The sequence below is a fragment of the Rana temporaria genome, chromosome 7 (genome assembly GCF_905171775.1).
Source record: "Rana temporaria chromosome 7, aRanTem1.1, whole genome shotgun sequence".
Lineage (NCBI taxonomy): Eukaryota > Metazoa > Chordata > Amphibia > Anura > Ranidae > Rana > Rana temporaria.
Genome location: NC_053495.1, coordinates 1,840,823 through 1,866,592, shown reverse-complemented (window position 1 = coordinate 1,866,592; position 25,770 = coordinate 1,840,823). Strand labels below are relative to the sequence as shown.

Below are 25,770 nucleotides of genomic sequence, written 5' to 3'. Positions count from 1 at the left end.
GATGGAGAATAGAGACCTGTATATGGAAATAGACGGAGAATAGAGACCTGTATATGGAAATGGATGGAGAATAGAGACCTGTATAGGGAAATGGATGGAGAATAGAGACCTGTATATGGAAATGGATGGAGAAAAGAGACCTGTATATGGAAATGGATGGAGAATAGAGACCTGTATGTGGAAATGGACGGAGAATAGAGACCTGTATATGGAAATAGATGGAGAATAGAGACCTGTATATGGAAATGGATGGAGAATAGATACCTGTATATGGAAATGGATGGAGATTAGAGACCTGTATATGGAAATGGATGGAGAATAGAGACCTGTATAGGGAAATGGATGAAGAATAGAGACCTGTATATGGAAATGGACGGAGAATAGAGACCTGTATATGGAAATGGACGGAGATTAGAGACCTGTATATGGAAATGGACGGAGAATAGAGACCTGTATATGGAAATGGATGAAGAATAGAGACCTGTATATGGAAATGGATGAAGAATAGAGACCTGTATATGGAAATGGACGGAGATTAGAGACCTGTATATGGAAATGGACGGAGAATAGAGACCTGTATATGGAAATGGATGGGGAATAGATACCTGTATATGGAAATGCATGGAGAATAGAGACCTGTATATGGAAATGGATGGAGAATAGAGACCTGTATATGGAAATGGATGGAGAATAGAGACCTGTATATGGAAATGGATGGGGAATAGATACCTGTATATGGAAATGCATGGAGAATAGAGACCTGTATATGGAAATGGATGGAGAATAGAGACCTGTATATGGAAATGGATGGAGAATAGAGACCTGTATATGGAAATGGATGGAGAATAGATACCTGTATATGGAAATAGACGGAGAATAGAGACCTGTATATGGAAATGGATGGAGAATAGAGACCTGTATATGGAAATGGACGGAGAATAGATTGTTCGCATACACACGATCGGAATTTCTGACAACAAATGTTCTCTGTTGAGAGACTACAGGCACACCAAAGAAGATGGTCAGAGATCATCTCCTCTCATCTGTCATCCCTCCATCCAACATCTCCTCCTCATCTGTCATCCCTCCATCCAACATCTCCTCATATGTCATCCCTCCATCCAACATCTCCTCCTCATCTGTCATCCCTCCATCCAACATCTCCTCTCATCTGTCATCCCTCCATCCAACATCTCCTCATATGTCATCCCTCCATCCAACATCTCCTCCTCATCTGTCATCCCTCCATCCAACATCTCCTCCTCATCTGTCATCTCTCCATCCAACATCTCCTCCTCATCTGTCATCCCTCCATCCAACATCTCCTCCTCATCTGTCATCCATCCATCCAACATCTCCTCCTCCTCATCTGTCATCTCTCCATCCAACATCTCATCATCTGTCATCCCTCCATCCAACATCTCCTCCTCATCTGTCATCCCTCCATCCAACATCTCCTCATCTGTCATCCCTCCATCCAACATCTCCTCCTCATCTGTCATCCCTCCATCCAACATCTCCTCCTCATCTGTCATCCCTCCATCCAATATCTCCTCCTCATCTGTCATCCCTCCATCCAACATCTCCTCCTCTGTCATCCCTCCATCCAACATCTCCTCATCTGTCATCCCTCCATCCAACATCTCCTCCTCATCTGTCATCCCTCCATCCAACATCTCCTCCTCATCTGTCATCCCTCCATCCAACATCTCCTCTCATCTGTTATCCCTCCATCCAACATCTCCTCCTCTCATCTGTCATCCCTCCATCCAACATCTCCTCCTCTGTCATCCCTCCATCCAACATCTCCTCCTCATCTGCCATCCCTCCATCCAACATCTCCTCATCTGTCATCCCTCCATCCAACATCTCCTCCTCATCTGTCATCTCTCCATCCAACATCTCCTCCTCATCTGTCATCCCTCCATCCAACATCTCCTCTCATCTGTTATCCCTCCATCCAACATCTCCTCCTCTCATCTGTCATCCCTCCATCCAACATCTCCTCATCTGTCATCCCTCCATCCAACATCTCCTCATCTGTCATCCCTCCATCCAACATCTCCTCATCTGTCATCCCTCCATCCAACATCTCCTCCTCATCTGTCATCCCTCCATCCAACATCTCCTCCTCTCATCTGTCATTCCTCCATCCAACATCTCCTCCTCTCATCTGTCATCCCTCCATCCAACATCTCCTCCTCTCATCTGTCATCTCTCCATCCAACATCTCCTCCTCTCAGCTGTCATTCCTCCACCCAACATCTCCTCTCATCTGTCATCCCTCCATCCAACATCTCTTCATCTGTCATCTCTCCATCCAACATCTCCTCCTCTCATCTGTCATCTCTCCATCCAATATCTCCTCCTCATCTGTCATCCCTCCATCCAACATCTCCTCTCATCTGTCATCCCTCCATCCAATATCTCCTCCTCATCTGTCATCCCTCCATCCAACATCTCCTCTCATCTGTCATCCCTCCATCCAACATCTCCTCATCTGTCATCCCTCCATCCAACATCTCCTCATCTGTCATCCCTCCATCCAACATCTCCTCATCTGTCATCCCTCCATTCAACATCTCCTCATCTGTCATCCCTCCATCCAACATCTCCTCTCATCTGTCATCCCTCCATCCAACATCTCCTCTCATCTGTCATCCTTCCATCCAACATCTCCTCCTCATCTGTCATCCCTCCATCCAACATCTCCTTCTCTCATCTGTCATCCCTCCATCCAACATCTCCTCCTCATCTGTCATCCCTCCATCCAACATCTCCTCTCATCTGTCATCCCTCCATCCAGTCTCTCTCCTCCTCTCATCTGTCATCCCTCCATCCAACATCTCCTCCTCATCTGTCATCTCTCCATCCAACATCTCATCATCTGTCATCCCTCCATCCAACATCTCCTCCTCTCATCTGTCATCCCTCCATCAAGCATCTCCTCTCATCTGTCATCCCTCCATCCAACATCTCCTCCTCTCATCTGTCATCCCTCCATCAAACATCTCCTCTCATCTGTCATCCCTCCATCCAACATCTCCTCCTCATCTGTCATCCCTCCATCCAACATCTCCTCTCATCTGTCATCCCTCCATCCAGTCTCTCTCCTCCTCTCATCTGTCATCCCTCCATCCAACATCTCCTCCTCATCTGTCATCCCTCCATCCAACATCTCCTCTCCTCTCTCATCCCTCCATCCAACATCAACTCCTCTCATCTGTCATCCCTCCATCCAGTCTCTCTCCTCCTCTCCTCTCCTCCCCTCTCTCATCCCTCCATCCAACATTTCCTCTCATCTGTCATCCCTCCATCCAACATCTCCTCTCATCTGTCATCCCTCCATCCAACATCTCATCATCTGTCATCCCTCCATCCAACATCTCCTCTCATCTGTCATCCCTCCATCCAACATCTCCTCCTCTCATCTGTCATCCCTCCATCCAATATCTCCTCATCTGTCATCCCTCCATCCAACATCTCCTCCTCTCATCTGTCATCCCTCCATCCAACATCTCCTCCTCTCATCTGTCATCCCTCCATCCAACATCTCCTCTCATCTGTCATCCCTCCATCCAACATCTCCTCTCATCTGTCATCCCTCCATCCAGTCTCTCTCCTCCTCTCCTCTCTCATCCCTCCATCCAGTCTCTCTCCTCCTCTCCTCTCTCATCCCTCCATCCAATCTCTCTCCTCCTCTCCTCTCTCATCCCTCCATCCAGTCTCTCTCCTCCTCTCCTCTCTCATCCCTCCATCCAGTCTCTCTCCTCCTCTCCTCTCTCATCCCTCCATCCAGTCTCTCTCCTCCTCTCCTCTCTCATCCCTCCATCCAGTCTCTCCTCTCCTCTCTCATCCCTCCATCCAGTCTCTCCTCTCCTCTCTCATCCCTCCATCCAGTCTCTCCTCTCCTCTCTCATCCCTCCATCCAGTCTCTCCTCTCCTCTCTCATCCCTCCATTAAGTCTCTCTCCTCCTCTCCTCTCTCATCCCTCCATCCAGTCTCTCTCCTCCTCTCCTCTCCTCTCTCATCCCTCCATCCAGTCTCTCTCCTCCTCTCCTCTCTCATCCCTCCATCCAGTCTCTCTCCTCCTCTCCTCTCTCATCCCTCCATCCAGTCTCTCTCCTCCTCTCCTCTCTCATCCCTCCATCCAGTCTCTCCTCTCCTCTCTCATCCCTCCATCCAGTCTCTCTCCTCCTCTCCTCTCTCATCCCTCCATCCAGTCTCTCCTCTCCTCTCTCATCCCTCCATTCAGTCTCTCTCCTCCTCTCCTCTCTCATCCCTCCATCCAGTCTCTCTCCTCCTCTCCTCTCTCTGGGTAGAGGAGGGATTTTCTCGGCAGCTCGGAAAGTCTCCGGCTCGGTGTGGATGATCAGTCCGGCTCCCCCCGCTCGTTGCTCGGTTGGTTGTCTTCTCTCTCACCCGCCGCCTCTGTGCCCGTTGGATGCCCAGTCTGTGCCCGGAGAGGAGAGGGACCCCAGGGATCGCTCAGTGCAGGTGAGCGGGGGAAGGGAGGGCAGACAGGGCAGGTACCAGCAGGGCCGGACTTACCATTGGCCTTGACTGGGCTCAAGCCCAGGGGCCCCACCCAATAGGGGGCCCCCTTTAAAAAAAAAAAAAAAAAAAAAATTTTTTTTTTTTTTTTTTTTTTTAGGGGTCCGGAGGCCCCCAGGGCCCCGGACGGCAACCCCCCTTTTTTTATTTATTTTTTGTAAAAAAATGTTTTTTTTATATATTTTTTATTTTTATATATATAATATTATATATATATATATATATATATATATATATATATATATATATATATTTAATTATTATTATTAAAGGGCCCAGGGGTCTCCAGGGCCCCGGACGGCAACCCCCCTTTTTTTTATTTATTTTTTGTAAAAAAATGTTTTTTTTTATATATTTTTTATTTTTATATATATAATATTATATATATATATATATATATATATATATATATATATATATATATATATTTAATTATTATTATTAAAGGGCCCAGGGGTCTCCAGGGCCCCGGATGGCAACCCCCCTTTTTTTTATTTATTTTTTGTAAAAAAATGTTTTTTTTATATATTTTTTATTTTTATATATATAATATATGTATATATATATATATATATTTTATTATTATTATTAAAGGGCCCAGGGGTCTCCAGGGCCCCCGGATGGCAACCCACCTTTTTTATTTTTTTATAAAAAAAAATTACATTTTTTTTATATATATATATATATTTTTTTATTATTAAAGGGCTCAGAGGTACCCAGGGCCCCATGTGGCAACCCCCCCTTTTTTATTTTTTTTATAAATGTTTATTTTTTTATTTTTGTTTATTTTTTTATTTTTTATTAAAAGGCCCAGAGGTTCCCAGGGCCCCCGGATGGCAACCTCCCTTTTTTAATGTATTTTTTATAAATGTTTTTTTTTTTATTATTAAAGGGCCCAGAGGTTTATTTTTTCTTTTTATTAAAAGGCCCAGAGGTCCCCAGGGCCCCGGATGGCTACATATATTTATATATATTTGTTTTCTTCTTTATTTCTTCTTTTTTTTGTAAAGGCCCCCCCGCTTCTCAATTTGCGGCAGCCCCCACGCTTCTCAATTTCAGGCGGCAGCACCCCCACCCCCCCTAGGTTCTCTGCTTCAGGGGGCCCATGCCTTAAGCTGTGCAAGGGGCCCCAAAATTCCTGATGGCGACCCTGCGCATACCTCCCAACACGCACGGATTCTGTGGGACTTTCCCGCACAGACAGCTTCTTCCCGCAGTCCGGCAAAAGGGTTAATTTTCCCGCACTGCAAGAGGAGGCAGCACGGAAGCAGGAGGAACCGGAGTGGTGTGTGGAGGACTGTGGCTGCTGAAGGGAAGAAAGCCGACAGCCGGGCTAATAACAGTCTGTGGCCCCGGCTGTTGGCACAGGTGAGAGGCACTCCCCCCCTCAACAACTGCAAAATCCCCCCCCCGCTCAACAACTTTAATGCGCTCCCCCCCGCTCAACAACTTCAATTCGCCCCCCCCCGCTCAACAACTTCGATCCCCCCCAATTCTCGGCTCCAGGGGGCCCCTTCAACACTCAAGCCCAGGGGCCCCCACCACCCTAAGTCCTGCCCTGGGTACCAGTCTGTGCCAAGGACTGCACCACCCTCCGCACAGCGCCATTCCTCTGCCATGGCAGCCTGGCATCACCTACCTGGGCATCATAGAGAGAGATAGATAGATAGATAGATAGATAGATAGATAGATAGATAGATAGATAGATAGATAGATAGATAGATAGAGAGAGAGAGAGAGAGATAGATAGATAGATAGATAGAGAGATAGATAGATAGATAGATAGATAGATAGATAGAGAGAGAGAGAGATAGATAGATAGATAAATAATAGATAGATAGATAGATAGATAGATAGATAGATAGATAGATAGATATAGATAGACAGACAGACAGACAGACAGATAGATAGATAGATAGATAGAGAGATAGATAGATAGATAGATAGATATAGATAGATAGATAGATAGATAGATAGATAGATAGATAGATAGATAGATAGATAGATAGATAGATAGATAGATAGAGAGATAGATAGATAGATAAATAGATAGATAGATAGATAGATAGATAGATAGATAGATAGATAGATAGATAGATAGATAATAGATAGATAGATAGATAGATAGATAGATAGATAGATAGATAGAGAGAGAGAGAGAGAGATAGAGAGACTAAAATGTGAACAAAATGAAACAATGTAAAATGTTTATCTCTCTCCCCAGGTGGGTTCATCACCTTTCCATGTATTGGATCAGTAGGGGGTCTTTGGTTGTAGTATATAGTGGTATATAGTAGTATATAGTAGTATATAGTGGTATAGAATGGTATATAGTGGTATATAGTGGTATATAGTGGTATATAGTAGTATATGGTGGTATATAGTGGGATATAGTGGTATATAGTGGTATATAGTGGTATATAGTGGTATATAGTAGTATATGGTGGTATATAGTGGTATATAATAGTATATAGTGGTATATAATAGTATATAGTGGTATATAATAGTATATAGTGGTATATAATAGTATATAGTGGTATATAATAGTATATAGTAGTATATAGTGGGATATAGTAGTATATAGTGGTATATAGTGGTATATAGTAGTATATAGTGGTATATAGTGGTATATAGTAGTATATAGCGGTATATAGTAATATATAGTGGTATATAGTGGTATATAGTAGTATATAGTGGTATATAGTGGTATATAGTGGTATATAGTGGTATATAGTAGTATATAGTGGTATATAGTAGTATATAGTGGTATATAGGGGTATATAGTGGTATATAGTAGTATATAGTGGTATATAGTGGTATATAGTGGTATATAGTAGTATATAGTGGTATATAGTAGTATATAGTGGTATATAGTGGTATATAGTGGTACATAGTGGTACATAGTGGTATATAGTGGTATATAGTGGTATATAGTAATATATAGGGGTATATAGTGGTATATAATAGTATATAGTAGTATATAGTGGTATATAATAGTATATAGTGGTATATAATAGTATATAGTGGTATATAGTGGTATATAATAGTATATAGTAGTACATAGTGGTATATAGTGGTATATAATAGTATATAGTGGTATATAGTAGTATATAGTGGTATATAGTGGTATATAGTGGTATATAGTGGTACATAGTGGTATATAGTGGTACATAGTGGTATATAGTGGTATATAGTGGTATATAGTGGTATATAGTGGTATATAGTAGTATATGGTGGTATATAGTGGTATATAGTGGTATATAGTAGTATATGGTGGTATATAGTGGTATATAGTGGTATATAGTGGTATATAGTGGGTCAGTTAGTAGAATGATTGTATCTCAGTGGACTTGTAGAAGTGAGTCGGGTCCTCCGATCCTCTCTGGTTGTACCGATGATGGTTGTTGGTCGGTGGGATAAATAATTACATGTCACAGGGATCATATAAAGTTTCTTTGCTGTTCGAATGAAAAGGTGATTTATTGTCCGGATTGATACAATGTCTGTCTGTCGATATTTAATGGCCAGCACTGGTGGTGAGGGGGGGGGGGGGGGGTGGTGCTCCATATTATTGGTCATGGTGGGGGGGGGCGTGTTACTCTATATTATTGGTGATATTGGAAGGTCCCAAAACTTTTGGCCATACATGTTATCTATTATTCCTCTGGCCTTTGTCGGTACATTCGGGATAGAAGAACACATGACGTTGTCTCTTCCGGGGATCGGAATATTTTAGGTTTGTATCTCAGGATTGCATTGTGTGTGTGACGATCCTCGGGGGCGGGACCTTCCTACAGGAAGAGGTGATCCGGTCTGTTCCAGATTCTTCCCGTCTGTAGGAGGATTGTGCAGAGTGACCTCCCCGTGTTTCTACATCCGAGAAACGGAATTCTTCTGTTTTGTTCTTTTATTTCTCTGGACTTTGTTATTTGTTTTCTTTTTGCTGCTTTGTCTGGAGAAGAATTCCAGGAATCGTTACATTGTTCCAGCTTCTATCTATCTATATGACACACAAGACCACAGCTACTATACCACTACTACACCGCTACTACAATGCTACTTCACCACTACTATACCACTACTACACCGCTACTACACCGCTACTACAATGCTACTACACCACTACTACAATGCTACTACACCACTACTACAATGCTACTACACCACTACTATACCACTACTACACCGCTACTACAATGCTACTTCACCACTACTACACCGCTACTACACCACTACTACACCGCTACTACACCACTACTACACCACTACTAAAATTCCCCCATATTCCACCGCTACTACAATGCTACTACACCACTACTACAATGCTACCCCACCTACCTCTATCAGTGATGTCACTGCCCCACTTACCTCTATCAGTGATGTCACTGCCCCACTTACCTCTATCAGTGATGTCACTGCCCCACTTACCTCTATCAGTGATGTCACTGCCCCACCTACCTCTATCAGTGATGTCACTGCCCCACTTACCTCTATCAGTGATGTCACCGCCCCACTTACCTCTATCAGTGATGTCACTGCCCCACTTACCTCTATCAGTGATGTCACTTCCCCACTTACCTCTATCAGTGATGTCACTGCCCCACTTACCTCTATCAGTGATGTCACCGCCCCACTTACCTCTATCAGTGATGTCACCGCCCCACTTACCTCTATCAGTGATGTCACCGCCCCACTTACCTCTATCAGTGATGTCACTTCCCCACCTACCTCTATCAGTGATGTCACCGCCCCACTTACCTCTATCAGTAAGGCCCACTGATGCCCCGCCTCCTTCCTGTGCTTCACTCTCTCAGTGACATCATAACACAGTGTCACTGCCCCGCCTCCTTCCTGTGCTTCACTCCCTCAGTGACATCATAACACTGTGTCACTGCCCCGCCTCCTTCCTGTGCTTCACTCCCTCAGTGACATCATAACACATATATGGGGAATAACTTTACGCCGGACGTATGACTTACGCAAACCGCGTATATTATGCGCCGGGTGCAAGTACGTTCGTGAATTGGCGTATCTCCCTCATTTACATATTTGAATAGAAAATCAATGGGAGCGTGAAGCCTGTTTTAAGGCGTATCTTAGTTCTGTGGGCACGGCGCACGGATACGACGGCGCATATTTACACTTACGCAGCGTATCTCGAGATACGTCGGCGTAAGTGCTTTGTGAATCCGGGTCATAATGTCTGGGGGGTTCTACGTAATTTTCTAGCAAAAAATACAGATTTAAACTTGCAAACAAAAAGTGTCAGAAAAGGTCGGGTCAGCAAGTGGATATTTAGGTGGGTGTGATGGGCGGTCCCTGTCTATTTAGTGGGTGTGATTTGGGCGCATGATACGCGGACCATGGTTCGGGGTTTACAGTGTCCCAAGATACATCCCAACTTCTCGGATTTTCAAGGACATTACTCCATCTTGGCCCCCTGTCCCACTCATGCTGTGTCCTGGGTCAGGTCCCGGGATCACAATATCAACCTTATTTGAGCTTTTTCACATGTGCACCTATCTAGAGGTGGTGTCTTGGTGATACCAACCGGTAAAATTTGGCTGGATTTGGGTCCATCACCTGAGTCTGGACAGAACTTACCAGTAAAGTTGGTTGGATTTGGGTCCATCACCTGAGTCTGGGCGGGACACACCGGTAAAGTTGGCTGGATTTGGGTCCATCACCTGAGTCTGGGCGGGACACACCGGTAAAGTTGGCTGGATTTGGGTCCATCACCTGAGTCTGGGCGGGACACACCGGTAAAATTGGCTGGATTTGGGTCCATCACCTGAGTCTGGGTGGGACACACCGGTAAAGTTGGTTGGATTTGAGTCCATCACCTGAGTCTGGGCGGGACACACCGGTAAAATTGGCTGGATTTGGGTCCATCACCTGAGTCTGGACAGAACTTACCAGTAAAGTTGGTTGGATTTGGGTCCATCACCTGAGTCTGGGCGGGACACACCGGTAAAGTTGGCTGGATTTGGGTCCATCACCTGAGTCTGGACAGAACTTACCAGTAAAGTTGGTTGGATTTGAGTCCATCACCTGAGTCTGGGCGGGACACACCGGTAAAATTGGCTGGATTTGGGTCCATCACCTGAGTCTGGACAGAACTTACCAGTAAAGTTGGTTGGATTTGGGTCCATCACCTGAGTCTGGGCGGGACACACCGGTAAAGTTGGCTGGATTTGGGTCCATCACCTGAGTCTGGGCGGGACACACCGGTAAAGTTGGCTGGATTTGGGTCCATCACCTGAGTCTGGGCGGGACACACCGGTAAAATTGGCTGGATTTGGGTCCATCACCTGAGTCTGGGTGGGACACACCGGTAAAGTTGGTTGGATTTGAGTCCATCACCTGAGTCTGGGCGGGACACACCGGTAAAATTGGTTGGATTTGGGTCCATTACCTGAGTCTGGGCGGGACACCCCGGTAAAGTTGGTTGGATTTGGGTCCATCACCTGAGTCTAGGCAGGACACACCAGTAAAGTTGGCTGGATTTGGGTCCATCACCTGAGTCTGGGCGGGACACACCGGTAAAGTTGGCTGGATTTGAGTCCATCACCTGAGTCTGGGCGGGACACACCGGTAAAGTTGTCTGGATTTGGGTCCATCACCTGAGTCTGGGCGGGACACACCGGTAAAGTTGTCTGGATTTGGGTCCATCACCTGAGTCTGGGCGGGACACACCGGTAAAGTTGTCTGGATTTGGGTCCATCACCTGAGTCTGGGCGGGACACACTGGTAAAGTTGGTTGGATTTGAGTCCATCACCTGAGTCTGGGCGGGACACACCGGTAAAGTTGGTTGGATTTGAGTCCATCACCTGAGTCTGGGCGGGACACACCGGTAAAGTTGGTTGGATTTGAGTCCATCACCTGAGTCTGGGCGGGACACACCGGTAAAGTTGGTTGGATTTGGGTCCATCACCTGAGTCTGGGTGGGACACACCGGTAAAGTTGGCTGGATTTGGGTCCATCACCTGAGTCTGGGCGGGACACACCGGTAAAGTTGGTTGGATTTGGGTCCATCACCTGAGTCTGGGTAGGACACACCGGTAAAGTTGGCTGGATTTGGGTCCATCACCTGAGTCTGGGCGGGACACACCGGTAAAGTTGGCTGGATTTGGGTCCATCACCTGAGTCTGGGCGGGACACACTGGTAAAGTTGGTTGGATTTGGGTCCATCACCTGAGTCTGGGCGGGGAACACACCGGTAAAGTTGGCTGGATTTGGGTCCATCACCTGAGTCTGGGCGGGGAACACACCGGTAAAATTGGCTGGATTTGGGTCCATCACCTGAGTCTGGGTGGGACACACCGGTAAAGTTGGTTGGATTTGAGTCCATCACCTGAGTCTAGGCGGGACACACCGGTAAAGTTGTCTGGATTTGGGTCCATCACCTGAGTCTGGGCGGGGAACACACCGGTAAAGTTGGTTGGATTTGGGTCCATCACCTGAGTCTGGGTGGGACACACCGGTAAAGTTGGTTGGATTTGAGTCCATCACCTGAGTCTGGGCGGGACACACCGGTAAAGTTGTCTGGATTTGGGTCCATCACCTGAGTCTGGGCGGGACACACCGGTAAAGTTGGTTGGATTTGGGTCCATCACCTGAGTCTGGGCGGGACACACCGGTAAAGTTGGCTGGATTTGGGTCCATCACCTGAGTCTGGGCGGGACACACCGGTAAAGTTGTCTGGATTTGGGTCCATCACCCAAGTCTGGGCGGGACACAGCGGTAAAGTTGTCTGGATTTGGGTCCATCACCTGAGTCTGGGCCGGACACACCGGTAAAGTTGTCTGGATTTGGGTCCATCACCTGAGTCTGGGTAGGACACAGCGGTAAAGTTGTCTGGATTTGGGTCCATCACCTGAGTCTGGGCGGGACACACCGGTAAAGTTGGTTGGATTTGGGTCCATCACCTGAGTCTGGGCGGGACACACCGGTAAAGTTGTCTGGATTTGGGTCCATCACCTGAGTCTGGGCGGGACACACCGGTAAAGTTGGTTGGATTTGGGTCCATCACCTGAGTCTGGGCGGGACACACCGGTAAAGTTGGCTGGATTTGGGTCCATCACCTGAGTCTAGGCAGGACACACCGGTAAAGTTGGCTGGATTTGGGTCCATCACCTGAGTCTGGGCGGGACACACCGGTAAAGTTGGCTGGATTTGGGTCCATCACCTGAGTCTGGGCGGGACACACCGGTAAAGTTGGTTGGATTTGGGTCCATCACCTGAGTCTGGGCAGGACACACCGGTAAAGTTGGCTGGATTTGGGTCCATCACCTGAGTCTGGGCGGGACACACCGGTAAAGTTGGCTGGATTTGGGTCCATCACCTGAGTCTGGGCGGGACACACCGGTAAAGTTGGTTGGATTTGGGTCCATCACCTGAGTCTGGGTGGGACACACCGGTAAAGTTGGCTGGATTTGGGTCCATCACCTGAGTCTGGGCGGGACATGCCAATACAGTTGCCCTGATTTAGGGGCACCCAGGCCGGCTGACAGAACCCGCTCTTAAATTTGCATATAGTTTGGGTGCACCCATCAAGAAAGTGGGAGTGGGCAAAATACGTACTGTGGGTGGGGCTAACAGTGGCCTGGGATGGGACCATAATGTTTGGTAAGTCGGGTGCATGTAGACAGGAAGAGGCAGCAGCAGATCAGCACTTACTGTAGACAATGGATGGAAAGCGGTGAGTGCCGCGCCGGCAGCCGCGTCGCGTCAGTTTCCCATGATCCTTGTCTGATAAGAGAAGTCAGGGGGTCAGTGGAGGGGGGAAGGGCGGTCATGCCCCTGACTGTTTTACTTGTATAATTATAGATTATGGATGAAGGGGACGGTCGCGGCGATGGCTCTTCAAACGCTTCTCTGGCTGCGTTACGCAGTAAGGGCAAGGCGGTGGCGGTGGCGGCGGCGCGCAGCCTCCTTTGTGTCACTTGTGTTGTCTTGGCGGTCGGAGGCTCAGCGGCGACATGGAGAATCAAACGCTTAATTGGCTGCTAAAGGTCCTCTTTCTGTCCTCATGGCGAGCGCGAGACCTCGTTACATCGTTCCCCTTCCGATCACTCAGGGGGATCAAACGCCGTTTCCAGGCGTAACCCAACATCACAGAGACAATCATTTCCAGCAGATGCTGCAGCCGTGCCAAAGGCAGCAAGTTCACAGTGTGGACCTCCAAAGGGTGACTCAGGCCAGACGTCTTCATACACAGATACATAGCAATCCTGTCACCTCCCAACCCTGCTGTGCTGTACATACAGAGAGCGACAACACCTCTGCACAGTCAGTGTCACTGCCCCGCCTCCTTCCTGTGCCTCATCCCCACAGCTCCCAACTGTCCCGGATTTGGAGAGACTGTCCCTGATTTGGAGGGACTGTCCCGGATTTGGAGAGACTGTCCCGGATTTGGAGAGACTGTCCCGGATTTGGAGAGACTGTCCCTGATTTGGAGGGACTGTCCCGGATTTGGAGGGACTGTCCCGGATTTGGAGAGACTGTCCCGGATTTGGAGAGACTGTCCCGGATTTGGAGGGACTGTCCCGGATTTGGAGGGACTGTCCCTGATTTGGAGGGACTGTCCCGGATTTGGAGAGACTGTCCCGGATTTGGGGGGACTGTCCCGGATTTGGAGAGACTGTCCCGGATTTGGAGGGACTGTCCCGGATTTGGAGAGACTGTCCCGGATTTGGAGAGACTGTCCCTGATTTGGAGAGACTGTCCCGGATTTGGAGAGACTGTCCCGGATTTGGAGGGACTGTCCCGGATTTGGAGAGACTGTCCCGGATTTGGAGGGACTGTCCCGGATTTGGAGAGACTGTCCCGGATTTGGAGGGACTGTCCCGGATTTGGAGGGACTGTCCCGGATTTGGAGAGACTGTCCCGGATTTGGAGAGACTGTCCCTGTTTTCCAGTGCTGAATATTTTTTTATTTATTTGGCATTCTCTGGTATACAGAAGGGGGGGGCCCATTCTCTGGTATACAGAAGAGGGGGGGCATTCTCTGGTATACAGAAGAGGGGGGGCATTCTCTGGTATACAGAAGAGGGGGGGCATTCTCTGGTATACAGAAGAGGGGGGGCCCATTCTCTGGTATACAGAAGAGGGGGGCATTCTCTGGTATACAGAAGAGGGGGGGGCATTCTCTGGTATACAGAAGGGGGGGCATTCTCTGGTATACAGAAGAGGGGGGCCATTCTCTGGTATACAGAAGGGGGGCATTCTCTGGTATACAGAAGAGGGGGGCCCATTCTCTGGTATACAGAAGAGGGGGGGGCATTCTCTGGTATACAGAAGAGGGGGGCCATTCTCTGGTATACAGAAGAGGGGGGGGCATTCTCTGGTATACAGAAGGGGGGCATTCTCTGGTATACAGAAGAGGGGGGCATTCTCTGGTATACAGAAGAGGGGGGGCATTCTCTGGTATACAGAAGGGGGGCATTCTCTGGTATACAGAAGAGGGGGGGCATTCTCTGGTATACAGAAGAGGGGGGGGCATTCTCTGGTATACAGAAGAGGGGGGGCATTCTCTGGTATACAGAAGGGGGGGGCCATTCTCTGGTATACAGAAGGGGGGCATTCTCTGGTATGCAGAAGAGGGGGGCATTCTCTGGTATACAGAAGAGGGGGGCCCATTCTCTGGTATACAGAAGAGGGGGGGGCATTCTCTGGTATACAGAAGAGGGGGGCCATTCTCTGGTATACAGAAGAGGGGGGGGCATTCTCTGGTATACAGAAGGGGGGCATTCTCTGGTATACAGAAGAGGGGGGGCATTCTCTGGTATACAGAAGGGGGGCATTCTCTGGTATACAGAAGAGGGGGGGCATTCTCTGGTATACAGAAGAGGGGGGGCATTCTCTGGTATACAGAAGAGGGGGGGGGCATTCTCTGGTATACAGAAGTGGGGGGGCATTCTCTGGTATACAGAAGGGGGGCATTCTCTTGTATACAGAAGGGGGGCATTCTCTGGTATACAGAAGAGGGGGGGGCATTCTCTGGTATACAGAAGGGGGGCATTCTCTGGTATACAGAAGAAGGGGGGCATTCTCTGGTATACAGAAGAGGGGGGGGCATTCTCTGGTATACAGAAGGGGGGCATTCTCTGGTATACAGAAGGGGGGCATTCTCTGGTATACAGAAGAGGGGGGGGCATTCTCTGGTATACAGAAGAGGGGGCCCATTCTCTGGTATACAGAAGGGGGGCATTCTCTGGTATACAGAAGAGGGGGGCCCATTCTCTGGTATACAGAAGAGGGGGGGGCATTCTCTGGTATACAGAAGAGGGGGGGCATTCTCTGGTATACAGAAGAGGGGGGGCATTCTCTGGTATACAGAAGGGGGGCATTCTCTGGTATACAGAAGAGGGGGGCATTCTCTGGTATACAGAAGAGGGGGGTCCATCACTCAATATACAGAGCAGAGTGTCCGTTGTTCCCCTCCCCTCCCCCCTGATCCCGCACTGATGAAACCATGTATCTGTCTAAGCAGATTATTAATGTAAAGAGTCGGCGGCGGTTTTCTCGCGCGTGATTGGACGGACCGACTTAATGAAAATGTATTTTCTGTGTCAGATTCCTGTCTGCGGATCATCTCGGCGTTTCCAGGAAGAGAGAATCTGTCGCTGGTTGAAGGGACTGTAACGCTCGTATTACTGGTTCTAGCGAGCGGCGGCCATGTCCGCCATGGTGGGGGTCCATCCCCCGATATGATTGAGGCGCCGTCCTGTCGGTGGCGGGATTCAGGTCACAATGTGATAATAAAGAAAGGGTCCAGGCACACGAGTTGCCCTAAAAAATGACAGAACATCTGCCGGAAAAAAAGCCGCATAAAGACACGCCCACGAGGGAGCGCATTGCACGCGCGTTTATCTGCGTTTCCTTTTATAAGCGTTTTTTTTCCACTAAAATCAATTTACACCTGAAAATGTTGAACACAATGGAACGTCACGTTTATGCGCATTGAGCGTTTTTTCTGCCTGATTGTCTGAAGCGCTCGGAGCCTCTGCACTTCTTGTGTACGGAGATCATTTACATTTGGACTTTTTGGACGTTTTCTAGTATTTTAGAGGAGCGGTGAAGGGTTAGATCCGCGGCGTCAAACTCAGTTTCATCGCAGGCCACATCAGAAGTATTGCTGTATCCAGGGTGCAATATGTACAGAGCGCAGGGTTCAGGGGTGTGCTGTGTACAAAGCGCAGGGTTCAGGGGTGTGCTGTGTACAGAGCGCAGAGTTCAGGGGTGTGCTGTGTACAGAGCGCAGAGTTCAGGGGTGTGCTGTGTACAGAGCGCAGAGTTCAGGGGTGTGCTGTGTACAGAGTTCAGGGGTGTGCTGTGTACAGAGCGCAGGGTTCAGGGGTGTGCTGTGTACAGAGCGCAGGATTCAGGCGTGTGCTGTGTACAGAGCGCAGGGTTCAGGGGTGTGCTGTGTACAGAGCGCAAGGTTTAGGAGTGTGCTGTGTACAGAGCGTAGGGTTCAGGGGTGTGCATTGTACAGAGCGTAGGGTTCAGGGGTGTGCTGTGTACAAAGCGCAGGGTTCAGGGATGTGCTGTGTACAGAGCGTAGGGTTCAGGGGTGTGCTGTGTACAGAGTGCATGGTTTAGGGGTGTGCTGTGTACAGAGCGCAGGGTTCAGGGGTGTGCTGTGTACAGAGCGTAGGGTTCAGGGGTGTGCTGTGTACAGAGCGCATGGTTTAGGGGTGTGCTGTGTACAGAGCGCAGGGTTCAGGGGTGTGCTGTGTACAAAGCGCAGGGTTCAGGGATGTGCTGTGTACAAAGCGCAGGGTTGAGGGGTGGTCATATCAGCCCCCTCCCCCCACGCCTGAGCTTCTTGAACCGGGTTGGTGTATGCAATGCGGCGCTGTAGCGTATTGCGCGGTACAGACGTTGCGCCGCACCGCTGCTCTATGATTTGATGTTTATGGAAATGGCTTTGCAAGGTGTTTATTTTTACATTGCTAATAAAGTTATTTGCATCTCTCAGAATACGAGATTCTGCGATTATTTTACCACCTCAACACATTCTAACAATATTCACAGCTCACCAACATGGACCAAAAGGCGCGGATCGCGCTGTCCTCCCGAATCCCTGGAGAAGAAAAAGCCGAATGATGGCAAAGTCAAGAGAGGAGCCGGTACACCTGTGCAAGACTGAAGGGGGAGGAGCCGGTACACCTGTGCAAGACTGAAGGGGGAGGAGCCGGTACACCTGTGCAAGACTGAAGGGGGAGGAGCCGGTACACCTGTGCAGGACTGAAGGGGAGGAGCCGTTACACATGTGCAAGACTGAAGGGGGAGGGACTGGTACACCTGTGCAAGTCTGAAGGGGAGGAGCTGGTACACCTGTGCAAGACTGAAGGGGGAGGAGCCGATACACCCGTGCAAGACTGAAGGGGGAGGAGTTGGTACACCTGTGCAAGACTAAAGGGGGAGGGGCCGGGACACCTGTGCAAGACTGAAGGGGGAGCTGGTACACCTGTGCAAGACTGAAGGGGAGGAGCTGGTAACCCTGTGCAAGACTAAAGGGGGAGGAGCCAGTACACATGTGCAAGATTGAAGGGGGAGGAGCTGTACACCTGTGTAAGACTGAAGGGGAGGAGCTGGTAACCCTGTGCAAGACTGAAGGGGAGGAGCTGGTAACCCTGTGCAAGTCTAAAGGGGGAGGAGCCAGTACACCTGTGCAAGACTGAAGGGGGAGGAGCTGTACACCTGTGTAAGACTGAAGGGGAGGAGCTGGTAACCCTGTGCAAGACTGAAGGGGAGGAGCTGGTAACCCTGTGCAAGTCTAAAGGGGGAGGAGCCAGTACACCTGTGCAAGACTGAAGGGGAGGAGCTGGTAACCCTGTGCAAGACTGAATGGGAGGAGCCGGTACACCTGTGCAAGACTGAAGGGGGAGGATCCGGGACACCTGTGCAAGACTGAAGGGGGAGGATCCGGGACACCTGTGCAAGACTGAAGGGGGAGGAGTCGGGACACCTGTGCAAGACTGAAGGGGAGGAGCTGGTAACCCTGTGCAAGACTGAAGGGGAGGAGCTGGTAACCCTGTGCAAGACTGAATGGGAGGAGCCGGTACACCTGTGCAAGACTGAAGGGGGAGGATCCGGGACACCTGTGCAAGACTGAAGGGGGAGGATCCGGGACACCTGTGCAAGACTGAAGGGGGAGGAGTCGGGACACCTGTGCAAGACTGAAGGGGAGGAGCTGGTAACCCTGTGCAAGACTGAAGGGGAGGAGCTGGTAACCCTGTGCAAGACTAAAGGGGGAGGAGCCAGTACACCTGTGCAAGACTGAAGGGGGGGTCGGGGAGGCATATTTTATTTTTAGGATTTAAATTATTTCTTGTTTTTCCATTTTCTGGAGATCTGTAAATTCGCAGACTTCAGAAAATGCCGCCATTTTGTCGCCTCGTCCAAAGCTTTGCCCGTGTCCCACGCGTTGCCGGCGCTCCCGGTGGCACAGACTCCCCACAATCTGCTCCGGCAGGTTGTCGTCTTCCTGGCCGTCCTCAGAGATAACAAACAGACGCCGATCTCTGATAACAAGGAAATCTTTTGCCCAATTGACTTGGCTGCTCCCCAGAGTGATGGAGGACGGCGGCGGCGGCGGTGCGGGCGGCGGGCTCCTGACCCGTTATTTATTCATTCTCCTGCCGTCGTCCGTCTGATTGGCGGCTCCTTTGTGCGTCGTTCGGCCCTCTTCCTCCTCGGTTGTTACATTTCGGGGAGAAATCTGAAACAAATAAAATGTGTGATTGCGATACAAAGTAACAACGCGATCCGTCGCTCCTCCCATCCCCCATCCCCTCTGCACAGAACACGCCCGCGGGGAATAAAGGGGAATGCCGGGCCGGATGGAGTATTAGTACCGTGTGACGGACATTCTGCCAGTATTAGGGCGGGGTCACGGCGGCGGCGCGGGGCACAGCAGGGGGTCCAATCCCTCTTCTCCATTTCAGGTCAGAATTTTTGGGCTGAATTTGGTGCCAACAATCCGTCTCTTTTTAGCCTCATTATTTTACATTTTTCCTAGAAAGTGAGCAAAAAAATAAAATAAAATCATCAAAGCAGAACCAATAGAATAAAAGAAGAAGAAAAAAGGTCCAAATTGGTGATTTTTCCGAGAAAGTAATTGCCGAAATCACTGAAATTCCTGACCCCTCCCCCTTCTCATCTCTCATTGGATGGGACGGTGGGGGATGTTTTCCAAACAAAAAACAAAAAAAAAACATAAATAGTTCCTCTGCGCTGGATTCAGATACTTTGGAGTATCTTTAGGCGGGGCGTAACGTATCTCAGATACGTTACGCCGCTGTAAATTAGGGCGCAAGTTCCGTATTCAGAAAGAACTTGCGCCCTTAGTTACGGCGGCGTAACGTATGTTGTCCGGCGTAAGCCCGCCTAATTCAAATGGTGATGATGTGGGCGTGTTTTATTTAAATGAATGGTGACCCCGCGTATTTGATGTATTTTACGAATGGCGCATGCGCTGTTCGTGAAAAAATCCCAGTGCGCATACTCTAAATTACGCCGCAAATCTGCATTGTTTTAGACGTGAACGTAACTTATGTACAGCCCTATTCGCGAACGACTTACGCAAACGACGTAAAATTTCTCAAAACTCGACGCGGGAACGGCGTCCATACTTAACATTAGCTACGCCTCATATAGCAGGGGCAACTTTACGCCGGAAAAAGCCGAAGGCAAACGACGTAAAAAAATGCGCCGCCAGACGTACGTTTCTGAATCGGCGTAAATACCTAATTAGCATATTCCTCGCGTAAATCTGCGGAAGCGCCACCTAGCGGCCAGCGTAAATATGCAGCCTAAGATACGACGGTGTAAGAGGCTTACGCCGGTCGGATCTTAGGGAAATCTATGCGTAACTGATTCTTTGAATCAGGCGCATAGATACGACGCCGCAACTCAGAGATACGACGACGTATCTCCTTTCTGAATCCGTCCCCTCTGAGTTTAGAAATAAACAGCACAATGTAGCGATTTCTGGATCTGCCTCTGGTGGTGAGGATGGAGTTTTTCATGTATAATGATCGCTTTATGTGGAGTTTATATTTTTATATTTTTGTACATTTTATAATTTTGTGTCTTGAGAACCCCAAATCATTCGCAGACCGGGAACGTCGCCCCGATGTTCCACCGGATGGGGGAAGGGAAGACTGTGAATGATAAAACGCGGGTTTCTGTGGCGGGGAGTTACGCGGAGCGGGTGACCCGATGTTTCTCTATTATTTATTTTCTTGATCTCCAAGGATACAATTTTCTACGGATTAGAAGTTATTTGGCCGTGGCGATCGGCGTGACGCCGTTCAGCACGCTGGCTCTTTAATTTTCTACCTTTGTTGGGTTTTGTCTCAAGGACAGAGCCGGGAGTTCTGCAGCTGGTTACACAACAGATAAGAAGCGGGGGATCGCGGGAAAAGCCGAGCTCTCTTCATCAGCAACGCGCTTCGTAATTCTCTACAATACAATGGAACAAAACAAGACACAAAGGATTCATACACCGAATCTGGGGGGTCCCCCTCCTGCCTGCCCCCCACATTCTGCATACACTGGATCTGGGGGGTCCCCCTCCTGCCTGCCCCTCAAATTCTTCATACACTGAATCTGGGGGGTCCCCCTCCTGCCTGCCCCCCACATTCTTCATACACTGAATCTGGGGGGTCCCCCTCCTGCCTGCCCCCCACATTCTTCATACACCGAATCTGGGGGGTCCCCCTCCAGCCTGCCCCCCACATTCTTCATACACTGAATCTGGGGGGTCCCCCTCCTGCCTGCCCCTCACATTCTTCAGATCACCTCTGACACCTACATGCCCCCCCACTCAGGGGTGAAGCCTGAGTTGCCAATACCCAAGGAAAGTATTACACCCCCCTAACCAATGGACTGTTAGCATTCCCTGAGTCCCTTCCACCATGTATTATTGGGAGGAGCCTGTGATACTTATTTACATGGGAGGAGTCTGTGATACTTATGTACATGGGAGGAGTCTGTGATACTTATTTACATGGGAGGAGTCTGTGATACTTATTTACATGGGAGGAGTCTGTGATACTTATGTACATGGGAGGAGTCTGTGATACTTATGTACATGGGAGGAGTCTGTGATACTTATGTACATGGGAGGAGCCTGTGATACTTATGTACAGGGGAGGAGCCTGTGATACTTATGTACATGGGTGGAGCCTGTGATACTTATGTACATGGGAGGAGCCTGTGATACTTATGTACATGGGAGGAGTCTGTGATACTTATGTACATGGGAGGAGTCTGTGATACTTATGTACATGGGAGGAGCCTGTGATATTTATGTACATGGGAGGAGCCTGTGATACTTATGTACATGGGAGGAGTCCGTGAAACTTATGTACATGGGAGGAGTCTGTGATACTTATGTACATGGGAGGAGCCTGTGATATTTATGTACATGGGAGGGGTCTGTGATACTTATGCACATGGGAGGAGCCTGTGATACTTATGTACATGGGAGGAGCCTGTGATACTTATGTACATGGGAGGAGTCTGTGATACTTATGTACGTGGGAGGAGCCTGTGATACTTATGTACATGGGAGGAGTCTGTGATAATTATGTACATGGGAGGAGCCTGTGATACTTATGTACATGGGAGGAGTCTGTGATACTTATGTACATGGGAGGAGCCTGTGATATTTATGTACATGGGAGAAGCCTGTGATACTTATGTACATGGGAGGAGCCTGTGATACTTATGTACATGGGAGGAGTCTGTGAAACTTATGTACATGGGAGGAGTCTGTGATACTTATGTACATGGGAGGAGTCTGTGATAATTATGTACATGGGAGGAGCCTGTGATACTTATGTACATGGGAGGAGTCTGTGATACTTATGTACATGGGAGGATCCTGTGATATTTATGTACATGGGAGGAGCCTGTTATACTTCTGTACATGGGAGGAGCCTGTGATGGGAGGAGCCTGTGATACTTCTGTACATGGGAGGAGCCTGTGATACTTCTGTACATGGGAGGAGCCTGTGATGGGAGGAGCCTGTGATACTTATGTACATGGGAGGAGCCTGTGATGGGAGGAGTCTGTGATACTTATGTACATGGGAGGAGCCTGTGATGGGAGGAGTCTGTGATACTTATGTACGTGGGAGGAGCCTGTGATACTTCTGTACATGGGAGGAGCCTGTGATGGGAGGAGCCTGTGATACTTATGTACATGGGACTTTTCCTTTTTTTCTTTTTAATACATTTGCAAAGATTTCAAGCTTCTCTCACGTTGTCATTTTGGGGGATTGTTTGTAGAATTTGGAGGAGAATAATGAATTGAACCCATTTTGGAATAAGTCTGTAACATATCAAAATGTGGAAAAAGTGAAGCTCTGTGAATACTTTTCGGATGCATTGTATTTATATTTCCATAAGAAAAGCTTTGGAAAGTTGATAATCGAAATTAAATCAGAATTTGTTAGAGATGAAATCTGATATAATGCAGAGGTCCCTGTAGTGTGTTGTGATTGGTGTAGCCGTGTCTTATACATGCTTGGATCCCATCCTATATCCTACAACCAATCCATCTTGTCCTATGTGAGTCCCAATCATCTTTTGAATATTCCGTATCGCTCCGTCGTAAAGGACCCGCCCCACCCGCGTTTATAGGTCAGCTGAACGGGACGTCCACCAATAAAAAAGTCTCTTTGTCATAAGTGAATAGTTCCGAGTTTACGACGGGTTGTGATACAACTTTCAATTATGAAATAATTCTGGCGTTTCATTATATTACGGACGTCATCGTAAAATAACCGCCGTCGGTAAGTTTGATTTATAATGTCTCCGGCGAGAAAAAAAAACTAAAATAAAATTTTTAAGGAGATGACAAAGCGGCGTGCCGGGCTTGTCTAGTAAACAGGATTTAGTGGATTAAATTTGCAATAAAAGATGGAAAGGTTATTAAAAGCGAAGCCGGAGTCCAGAGCTCCAATGAAATCTCTTCCCGGAGACTCCATGCAAATCAATAGTTTACGTCTGGAGGAGCGACGTAGAGTGAGGGCCGCGCTCCTCCAGACGTAGGATGAGAGCCGCGCTCCTCCAGACGTAGAATGAGGGCCGCGCTCCCAGACGTAGAGTGAGGGCCGCGCTCCTCCAGACGTAGAGTGAGGGCCGCGCTCCTCCAGACGTAGAATGAGAGCCGCGCTCCTCCAGACGTAGAATGAGAGCCGCGCTCCTCCAGACGTAGAATGAGAGCCGCGCTCCTCCAGACGTAGAGTGAGGGCCGCGCTCCTCCAGACGTAGAATGAGGGCCGCGCTCCTCCAGACGTAGAATGAGGGCCGCGCTCCTCCAGACGTAGAATAAGGGCCGCGCTCCTCCAATGGTAGAATGAGAGCCGCGCTCCTCCAAACGTAGAATGAGAGCCGCGCTCCTCCAGACGTAGAATGAGGGCCGCGCTCCTCCAGACGTAGAATGAGGGCCGCGCTCCTCCAGACGTAGAATGAGGGCCGCGCTCCTCCAGATGTAGAATGAGGGCCGCGCTCCTCCAGACGTAGAATGAGGGCCACGCTCCTCCAGACGTAGAATGAGGGCCGCGCTCCTCCAGACGTAGAGTGAGGGCCGCGCTCCTCCAGACGTAGAATGAGGGCCGCGCTCCTCCAGACGTAGAGTGAGGGCCGCGCTCCTCCAGACGAAGCTGCCGGAGCTTCTGTTATGATTGTTGGATGTCGGGACGTGCACTGAAATGAACGGGCGCTGCCCTATGCGCGGTGCGTGAGAAAAGCGAGTGTTCACGTGACGCGGAGGTGGGAATGAGGTCTGAGCCTCTGAATGGCCGTGCTGGGACTTATAGTTCCTCATATTGCCTGGAGTTTATTTTCACGCTGAGTGATCCAGCCCGCCGCCATCTGCTCTTCACACCCCAATGGCAGCACATTTCCCGCCTCTCGGGGGCTTCCAACGCGTCTTTAGCCTTTTCCGCCGCCTCGCTCTCCCCACCAGCCGTGTCAGATGCCCCTCGGCTCCGGAGTTTGCCGCTTTATCGCCCATCGCTGTCACATCGAATCACAGCGTTCTGTACGCCTGACGGGCGCTGACAGTTAGGGACGTCCCCGCTTTCCACGTTGGAGTTCGACGTTCGCACAAATTCGTTTTTTATTTGTTCCCTTTTTATTTTATTTTTTATTTTTGGCGGAGGAAGTGGCTGACGGCGGCGTCTTTGAGGAATTGAAAATCTATTTTCAAGAACAACTCCAGGCGAAAAAATATATTTATAAAAATACCCTTCCGATCGCTCGTGCGTTCCTTTCCAAGTAATGAGATCATTCAGTGGGTGCGATCGCCCCGAATCCGCCTCCGTATGAAAGGGGGGGGCGGGGACGGCTGAAATTCCAAGTCAGGCTTACAATGGAAGTATCTGCACACTTCACTCCACACGCAGTCCAGAATGCACTGAAACGCATCAAATGGCCCCATTTCTCCATCGTCCCTGTGACCCCTGTGCACTCCAGTGACCCCACTACTCCCATGTCTCCATTGTCTCTGTGACCCCTGTGCACTCCAGTGACCCCGCTACTCCCATGTCTCCATTGTCTCTGTGACCCCTGTGCACTCCAGTGACCCCACTGCTCCCATGTCTCCATTGTCTCTGTGACCCCTGTGCACTCCAGTGACCCCACTGCTCCCATGTCTCCCGCCGGGCACATGACCGGGAGTCGGGGTGAGCGGGGGGCGCGCGCCCCTAGTGGCCTGCGCGAGAGCCGACTTATAGCTATGGGCTCTCGCGCAGGGGAGCCGACCTGCCGCCGTATAACTGCGGCGGCTGGTCGGCAAGCAATCATCATATAACTGGTGAGTGGAAGAATGGAAAACGAATGATAAGACTGCGATGTGAGATCGCTCTCTGCTCTGCCGGTTGTCTAATGCTCGGGGTCGTGACCCCTCGCGTGGGAAAGGTCGCTGACCCCGGCTCTGTGTGTACACGGCGGCGGCCATAATTACTCCCCACATGGGATTAGAGGTGAGAACGTGATTTCGGTGAAATTGGTTTTGCTGCAAAAGGACTGATTTTTCCAATCGGCTAAATTTCCCTGAAGCCAAAACTCAATTCTCCTCAATGTTCCGAAAATCGATACTTTTTGTATTTAGTAAATTTGTTTTTGATTTTTTTTGGTGGGAGTTATTTAGTGTCGTTTATTTTATTTCATTTTGTGTTCTGTACATG

At 49.1% G+C, this 25,770-nt stretch overlaps 1 protein-coding gene across 1 annotated transcript in view; it reads left to right on the top strand.

Moving 5' to 3' along the window:
• Positions 1–4,316: 4,316 nt before the first annotated feature.
• Positions 4,317–25,770, top strand: part of CNTN4 (contactin 4) — a 221,745-nt gene continuing 200,291 nt past the window's right edge. The window contains exon 1 of the mRNA XM_040358652.1: positions 4,317–4,497. The gene's annotated coding sequence lies outside the window, so the exon portion shown is untranslated. The remainder of the gene's footprint in view (positions 4,498–25,770) is intronic.